Raw genomic sequence first — 8845 nt, forward strand, 5'->3', positions numbered from 1 at the left:
AGCCCTGAGCTGGCTGGCAGAGCTCTCAGCCCCACTAGGCACAACCGGAAATAATGGAGAAGGCAAAGCAAATCACAAGCATAACAGAAGCCAGAAACAGCTGCCATGTGCTGAGTATCTATTATGCTCTCTGGCCTTGGCTCAGGGCTTCAGCTGTAGCTCTCAGTTAATTCTTGAAGATGCCTGTTGAAGGAAGGACCATCTTACAGATAAGAAAACTGAGGCTTGAGACTCAAAGTGACTCGCCTAGGGGCACATGGCCACAGAACCAGGATTCTGATATGGGAAGATCCAGATCTTAGCCATTTTGGGTAGAAAGAGCAGGAAGAACTTCTGGACCCTGGGCAGGTGGACAGATCTGTGGCCCTGCCCCTTGATCAGAGCCTTCATTCTAACTGGCCTTTTTTCCCTGTCTGAGGGTGACCAAGTAGGGGGCTACCTCTGGGCCTTTCCTTCTGCCTGGAACACACTGTTTCTACAGCCACCCCACTCCCCGTCATCACTACCCCCTCTCTCCTGCTTGCTTTATCTTCACAGGATTGATCTCTAGGAACAACTTAGGTCAACAATATTCCCTTGTCCTCTGCTTTTCCCCACTCTGAGATGAGCTCCAAGACAATGGGGGTTTGGTCTGTTTTGGCCACCCCTGAATCACCAGGGCTTAGACTCCTGCCTGGCACACAGTAGGTATTCAGTGAAGATATAGGGAGAAAGAAAATGGCAGAGGAGCCCACAGGATGGGTGGACCTGGGCCAGCCCCGCAAGGCTCTGGAGCCTGTAGACTGGGAGGGGGCAGGGGGGAGGCTGCAGGGAGCCTTGGAAGGTGTTTGAGCCCAGGAGGAGCGCAGCCAGATGCAGGATGAGCAAGATCTGTGGATGCAGAGGGGCCAGGCTGGAGAGGAGACAGAGGTAGGGCCAAGATGTTTTCTGACTTTAGGAGCTGCAGGAGGGAGCTGCATGCACCCCCAACCCCCTGCCCACTGCCAAGCATTCTGCTCTGAAGGTCTCTCCCGGAATCTGCCCTTCTCTATCTCTGAACCCCCTCTACCTCCCGATGCTCCGCGTGTCTCTCTTTCTAGCTTTGTCTCTATCTCCCTCCGTGTCTCTATCTTTCCTTCTCTTCCTCTCTCCCTCCGCCCCTAGGTTCTCAAGGTCTTCCTAGATCTCTCTCTCCTCCCCCTTATCTCCCTCCTACTGTGCCCACCTCGCCGCCAACCCCGCCTCTCGGCCGACCTCGCGGATGTTCCCCCCACTCTCCTCCTACAAACCTCTCCTACTCACCCACCCACCCAGGCCCCCTGGGCCGGGTTGCTGGGCGCCTGCCAGGCCAGGAAGCCCGCCCCTCCCCCGCCCTTGACCCTCCGCCCCCTCGCGTCCTCCTCCCCCACCGCCCCTTCCTCCTCCGCCCCCTTCACCCTCCCTCCCTTCCCCCTCCCCCCTCCCCTCCTCCCCCTTTGTCCCCTCTGTTTCCTTCTCCCCCTCCCTTCTCTGTTTCCAGGATCCCCGCCAGGGGAGGGGCGGTGCCCACGCTCCTGGTCCCCTGCTGGGCCTGACCTGGCCCCTTGGGTGCCGCGCTGGGCCGGCCCGTACAGTTACCTGTGCATTCCCGGGCCACGGCAGCGCGGGGGACGAGGAAGCGAGCGAGGGGACAGCCACCTGGCACTCGCCCCCCTCGCGCCCCCGGGCCGGGGACGCACGGCGGGGTGGCTTCGGGGGCCCCAGGACCGCAGCCGCAGGGCGCCCACCGCGGAGCACGGCGCTGTGTGACCTTGGATAGATCCCTAGGCATCTCTGGGCCGCGCCGCCTCCTCCTCACCTCACTCTCTAGCCAGACCCACCTGCAACCTGAATTTACTGGGCTGCGGCTGTGTGCCAGGCTCTGTGATGGGTTCCTGGGATCCAGGACAGAGATCCTTCTACCCCTAGTGGAAACCCACAGAGTGTAGGGAAGTCAGACAACAAATACACCATCAAATAAGATAATTTCAGAGAACAGTCAAGTGCTAGGAAGAAAAATCCAGCAGGGGCAGGAGACAGAGAATGACAGGGGGCTACTTAAGCCAGGAGATGGGAGGAGGCACTCTGAGGAGGTGACATTTGAGCTGAGACTTGGATGACAGAAGGAAGCTGCCCTGGGGAGAAGGCTGGGGGGAGGGAGGTGTTCCAGGCAGAGGGAGCCCAGGGCAGAAGCCTGGAGGCAGTTCTGCCTCATTCACTGCAAGTTCTCATCTTCTACTTTGCGGGGCTGTGTGAGCATCAGACAGAAGGTCAAGTGAAGGGAGCAATGAGCCCAGAGTCATAATCGCCCTGCACTGTGTACCATGACCAAGGGCAGCCCCCTTTTCCAGACGAGCAAACTGAGATCCAGAGAGGATAAAAGTTCTCCCTGCAAACCAGAAACTGGGGAGTAGGATTCATATTAGCCACACTGTTCCACCCACACCTGTGCAGTGTCTGGGGGCAGGGTGAGTCTGGGGTCCAGCAAGGAGCCCCCCAGGGGAGAGTCAGAGGCAGGGCTTGCAAGATGCCAGAGCTTGAGATGGAGAGGGCATTGGTGGGGTGGGGTCCATCAGAAGACCCCAGGGGGTTAAAAATAGATGCCTTTTGGGTGCTAGCTCCTCTGCCCTGTCCCCACGCCCCCAGCTCATAATATTCCCTCACATCATGATAATGGCTAAAGTCAGTTCATCTGTCAAGCTGTTTGATCTTATGATACAGGATGAAAAAACTGTTGTCATTACCCCCATTTTACAGAATCACAGCAACACAGCAGCCAAGGTAGGGTTTGAACCCAGGCTTCAGGTTGCAGGGGACCCATGCAGGCTGAGTCAGCACTGGCCAGATTGTCAGGGGTCCTGGGGGACTGCCCACCATGCTGGGTGACCTGGGAGAGCTCTGCACCTCTCTAAGCTCATCTTTTTATCTTCCCAACACATATGTGGAGCAGGCACTGGGTTGGGCCTGGACAGACCATAAATATAAACAAACTTAAGGGTTCAGTGAGTGATGAGGCTTCTGAAGGAAATGAGAGAAGCTGACCAGGTAGGGAGGGTGGGGGCTACTGCAGCCAAGCTGGCCAGGCCAGGCCTCCCTAGATTGTGATGTTCAATGTTCTAAGACCGGAAGGAAGAGATGTGCCAGCCATGGTCTGGGCAAAGGAAACAGCTTGTGCAAAGGCACTGGGGCAGGACCATGCCTGGTGTGCTGGAGGAACAGCCAGGAGGCCTATGTGGCTGGAGGGGAGTGAGTGAAGAGGAGAGAGGGAGGGGGTGCGAGGAGGAAGGTGATGGGGGTCAGATCATGTCGACAGAGGTAGTGAGGTTGGATTTTGTTCTGAGGGTGATGGAGAGCTATGGAAGATTCTTGAGCAGAGGGAAGGATGGGAACTGATTCGCATTTTAATGGAGGATCCAGGATGTGAGAGGAGTGGAGAGTGGGTGCAGAGCCCAGCTGTGGAGTGTGAAGGGAGGCCAGGAGAGAAGGACCCTTTGGGGCATAAAGGGAGAGCAAATGGCTACCCCTTTCTGAGCATTTACTATTAATTATTTTAAGTACTTTGTACGCTTGAGCTTTTTTGAAGATTCCATTAGCAACCTTGCTTTCCAGATGAGAATACCCACTGAGCCCAGGTCCATCCTGGACTCCCCAAAGCCTCTTTTTTTTCCCCCTGAGCCATCCAGTTCTTGCCCAGGAAGAGGCTGGAATTTGAAGCCCCCTGCCAATCCTAGTGCTTCCTGCCACTGATTGCATTTTCCCCTGTTTCCCATTGGCCAAAACCTATTGGGACTTTACAGACCCTTGTGAAAGTAGGCAGAGGGGTATTACCACTCTCTGGTTCACAGCCAGGGAATGTTCAGAGGTCCACCCAGCAAGGCAAGGCCTTGGTCAGAGCTCAAGTCTCCTCAATCACCATCTTTCTTCTTCCAGGGTGGTTTAGGGTGATATAAAGTTACTGCTCAAAGGAGGCAACTCCTATGCATTCTGCAGAACCCCAGCTTAAACACCACCAACCCCCACATCTAGGAAGTTTTTCCAACTCCCCAAGCAGTCACCACACTCTTGGCTCTGCCCCAATCCCAGCCGTGACCAATCTCCGGGGGCCGAGTGTTGTGCTTGGTTTCCCCCAGCTTCCCTAAAATTGGGAACACACTGGGGGCCAACAGAAAGCACGGTTTCATGACTAAGTCTTGTGCAACCATCTCACTACACAGGTGAGGAAACTGGGGCCCCGAGAGATGCCCCAGTCTTTAGATCACGTGAGGGGAGCGCTAGAACAGGCCAGGAGAGCTCCCCTTGGTCCAGGGTGTAAGGAAACCTGTGTGTGATTTTTCTGAGGGGGTTTTAACGCCAACCGTGGCGGGAACCAAGGCTTAGAGGTCACCCGCGAGCCCTGGCCAGCGGGAAGAGACAGGCCTGGCTGGTGGCCCGGCAGCTCGGCTAGGGGGGCGGTAGGCAGAGGTTGGTGAAGTCGGAAGCCAAAGGCTTGGCCTCCCCGAGGGAGCCGCTTTCCCGGCCCGGGTCGGATCAATGGGCTGTAATTATACCGCGCCGGGCCGGGAGCCGGCGGGGAGGGAGCGGGAGCTGGCAGGAGAGAGGCAGCGGGCGGGGGAGCGCGGGCCGGAGAGGGACCCACGTTACTTTGATTGACAGACCGGGCCGGCGCCGCGCGGGAGCTTCTGGGGCTCGTAGTCTTTCCAAGAACCCTTGCCGTGGACTTCTCTCCCGCTTGCGCGCGCGGGGAAACTGAGGCACAGGGACCAGCCACTGCCTCCTTTCGCTGGCACATGGGTTCATTCCTCCCCATCCGACCCGATGACAGAAACGGAGCCGTGCTGGAATCCTCTGGGGTTAGGTGAGCATCTCTGTTCTTCCCCGGGCGTCCAGAGTGACTTAATGTCTCTTTACCTCAGTTTACCTATCTGTGAAATAGGGCGAAAGGCGCTAGTCGCCCCGCCAGCCGGCCGGGCTTTTGCAAGGTAGTATGTTGGCTGATGGACTCTTGTTTTTAAGGGTAGACACGCCAGGCTCAGGGGGTGCCTCGCTTCTCCTTGTTTTTGGATACTAAGCCAGCCGGATCCCCACCCCCTTCTCCAACATTGGCAGTCTCCGGCATCCACGAGGGTCTCTGGGAGGGGGAGCCACACTCTCCGTCCCCCGCTGGGAGCGCCTCGCCGCCTTCCGATTGGCCCAGACGATCCTAGAGCCTTCTGCCATTGGTTGCGGGCTCCCTGATCCCCATTGGCTGGCGCCTGTTGTGACGTCATGGACCCATGTGGGAGCGCCGCGGATGGATTGGCTGGCGCGCCCAGCCAACCACCGCGGAGAAAGGAATTTCCACAGTAGCTGAGGCGGCGAGGCTGATTTAAGGTGGTCTGAGCAATCCGGGGTCCCAGTGCTGCTTCTCAGCTTTTTCCTTTAAAAAAAAAAAAAAAAAAAAAAAAAAAACACACCCACATCCACATCATAAAAACCCAGCCAGGAACCAGGGCTGAGTCTTTCTGTACAGTGGGAGGGGAGAGATCAAAAGCTAAGTCCCTTCCTCCAATTTTGCAGCCTCTCCCCCGGGTTTTGCAGATGGGGAAACTGAGACCCAGAGGGGTGGGGGGTTAAGCCATGGAGTGAGCTGGGGAAAGCCTTCCCTGTGAAATGAGAAGGTTGTGCTAGACTGCCCAGGCTGTAACTCACTCCTGGCAGCCGTTTCCCTGCCTCCTGCTCTGGCCGGATGTGGCATTTCAGCGAGTTATCAAGTAATCTGCCTGTGAGATGGGTCCCCTCATCTCACAGATTGCTCTCTGCTGAGCCTCCCCAAATTCTCAAAGCTGGGACTGCTGCTGCACAGAGAGCAAATCGTCTCCTCCTTCCTGGCAGATTACAAACACGAGAGGAGTGTGTGTCTGTGTGTGTGTGTGTGTGTGTGGTTTTGTGGCTTCTCAGGCAACCCACAAATCTGTATTTACCCTCCTCTGTGGAGTGTGCTTGGCTGAGGGATCTAAAGACTGGTGGGTGAAGGTCCCCTCCACCAGGAAGCCTCCTCTGAACTTAACCAGGCAGAGTTCCTATTCCTGCTCTGGGTCCCTTAGGTCCTGAGTGCTCCCTCTGCCCTGGCACTGACTCTATGGGCCTGAAGTGTGTCCTCAGCTCCATCTCACCCAGCCTGGTAGCCTCCTGGGCAAGGCCTGGGCCCTTCCTTGCTAGGGCCTCAGCATCTTCCTCAGGAGGAGAGGATTATAGAATAAATACCCATGTTCCTGCCAACTTTAGACAGTCTCTGTTCCGTGTGTGTGGAGGAAGAGAGGCCTTTTGGAGGAGCTGCCTCGAAGAGGTGCTATTTGGGTTGGGCCTTGAAGGAATGGATTTTCTCCAGGCAGAAAAGGAGCAGGAGGGAAATTCCAGAAAGAGATAGCAACATAAACAGAGGCCCAGAGGTGGGAAGGAACACAGATTAGGTAATCTGGCTGGTGGGGCTGGAGCAGAGAGAGTGTTTGAAAGGGTGGAGGGAGGTAAGCTGGGCCAGGCCAGGTGGTGCAGGGAATCTCAGGCTAGCCTAAAGAGCTGGGACTTTATCACAAGGGCACCCCCTCCCCATGCAGGCAGTTAAGTGAGGGAGGGCCAGACCCAGACTCAAACAGAAGGTGACAAGAGGGAGAAGGTGGCCTGAGATCCAAATGGAAGAGGAGGAAGAGCTGGTGATGGCAGGGGGCTGTGGAGTTGTGGAGCAGGGTTGCATGGCAGGTGAGGGGGAAAGACGCCACTAGGTCGATGCTCTGTTCTGGGGGATCAGGGTGGACTGGGGCCTGTCAGGGTGAGGGACAGATCTGGGGAAAGACAGTGCATCCAGTGGCCTGGGGGACCTCCAGGAAATATTTGTTTGTTAGTGGCTATACCCTCAGGGCTGGGTCTCCCAGGGGTAGGGACCAGGGGTAGAGTCAGAGCTTGGAGCCATCTTCACAAAGGTGATGATTCAAGCCTCAAAGAGGACACAGCAGCGGCTTAGAGCCTGGGCAGCCAGAGGGCTGGGCAAAGGTGACATTCAGGTGACCAGGCTACGTGAAAAGAGATCAGCCCTCAGAAAGGAAGGGCAACCAGGTCAGGAGGGCGTGGGAGCAGGGAGAGGAAAGGCCACTCTGGGCAGAGCTGCAAGATGAAGATGAAGAAGGAATCTTTGAACTTGAGGAGATGGAGAACTTTTGACAAGAGAAGGCCCAGGGGAAGTTACAGGGTGGGAAGGAACAGAGCATGAGGGAGGGGGACCACTGCTTGGACTAGTGGTCCGGAGAGGGGAGGTGCTGCCTTCCCAGGGGAGGCGAGGCACCTTCTGGAAAGGTTTTGGAGCAAGGACTTCACAGATGCTCCCACAACTTGGAATGATGAACTTTCAGCATCAGGGAATTATGAAACTCCCTGTTTCTTAGAATTCTCCAGCAAGAGTGTGGCCAGTGATTTCTGGCTTTAGCTGCATCCCCTGTTTCTTCTTCTCACTCCACTGCCTGTTCATTTATGGAGCACTTCCTGTGTGCCAGTCTCTGCAGGCACCAAGACAGGGGGCTCTGTCCCTACACAGCCTAGTGAGGGAGACAAGTAAAGAGTAGAACAGCCCACAAAGAAACACAATCATGTCAAAACAAAACACGAACAAAGCAAACTCTGATAGAACCTAGAAAGAGAGAGAATAGGATGCAGCATTTGAGAATAACAGGGTGAAGTGGGTGAACACTGCTTGGATGGGTGGCCAGGAAGGGCCTTTCTGAGGAGGTGATGAGAAGCAAGGGAATAGCATTCCAGATAAAGGGAACAGTAAGTGCAAAGGCCCTGGGGCAGGGCTGTACCAGGTGAGTTGGAGGAACAGCAAGGAGACCTGTATGGCTGGAACAGAGTGAACGAGGGTGAAGGTGAAGGGGCACAGAACCTTGTGGGAAGAGGGAGGAGTTTGGATTTTATCTTGATGGCCATCGAGTACTCACTCCCTGTAACACACACACACACACACTCATTTTTTTTCTTTATAGAAAAAAAATGGAAGTTCCCAGTACAGGGGCTGAATGCTCCTGCCAGCCTACACCACAGCCACAGCAACACAGGATCTGAGCCAGCCACATCTGCAACCTACACTGCAGCTCACAGCAACACTGGATCCTTAACCAGCCAAGCAAGGGCAGGGATCAAACCTGCATCCTTGTGGATACCAGTCAGGTTCCTAACCCACTGAGCTACAATGGGACCTCCCACACTCATATCTTTATCCTCAGGACTTCTCTGCCCCTCCCTGCCCATTGCTGCCCATCTTTAACCTTCCAATCTCATCTCCAGTGTTACCTCTTCCAAAGGGTCTCTCCCAGACACCCCAGATGAATAAGTTCCCTCTGTTCCCCAATCACTGGCACCTAAGCTCCTCTTTGTACACACACACATAATGCCACAATTTTCAAACTGCAATCTTGCCTTGTCCAGATGAATTCAAAGAGGGCAGGAATCTGTTCTCCACCTACCCTGGGTGTCTGGAAGGATGCCTGGCATGTCCTAGATGCTCAATACATTTGATAGGGCTTTTGTACACTTTTGCTTACTCATCTACTGACACAGGTCAGGTATCAACACGAGGCAAGGGGTTTTTCCTCTGTTTTGTTCCCTGCTGAGCCCCCACGCCTAGAACACTGTCCACAGCAGGCTCTCAATATGTGTTTGTTGACTGACTTAACAAAGGACCCTCATGTTTTTCACACACACAAGATAGGAATAAGAAGGTCCCACCTCCCAGGTAAGAATGAAGGATGCTCCCTGGATATCTGTGGTCTGTGGTTGGGGACAGCACCCCTGGCCTCAGAAAGGGCTCAGTCTGATGACAGAG

At 55.3% G+C, this 8845-nt stretch overlaps 1 long non-coding RNA gene across 1 annotated transcript; it reads left to right on the forward strand.

Moving 5' to 3' along the window:
• The first annotated feature begins 797 nt into the window (after positions 1-797).
• LOC146405538 (uncharacterized) lies at positions 798-4852 on the forward strand. The gene is made up of 2 exons (XR_014837809.1): positions 798-909; positions 4651-4852. It is a non-coding gene; the product is annotated as an uncharacterized LOC146405538 (long non-coding RNA).
• The last annotated feature ends 3993 nt before the right edge of the window (positions 4853-8845 follow it).

The sequence above is a fragment of the Sus scrofa genome, chromosome 2 (genome assembly GCF_054392235.1).
Source record: "Sus scrofa isolate SSC_HxYL_T2T_F1_AM1 chromosome 2, Sscrofa_HxYL_maternal_Yorkshire_Landrace_v2.0, whole genome shotgun sequence".
NCBI classification, from domain to species: domain Eukaryota; kingdom Metazoa; phylum Chordata; class Mammalia; order Artiodactyla; family Suidae; genus Sus; species Sus scrofa.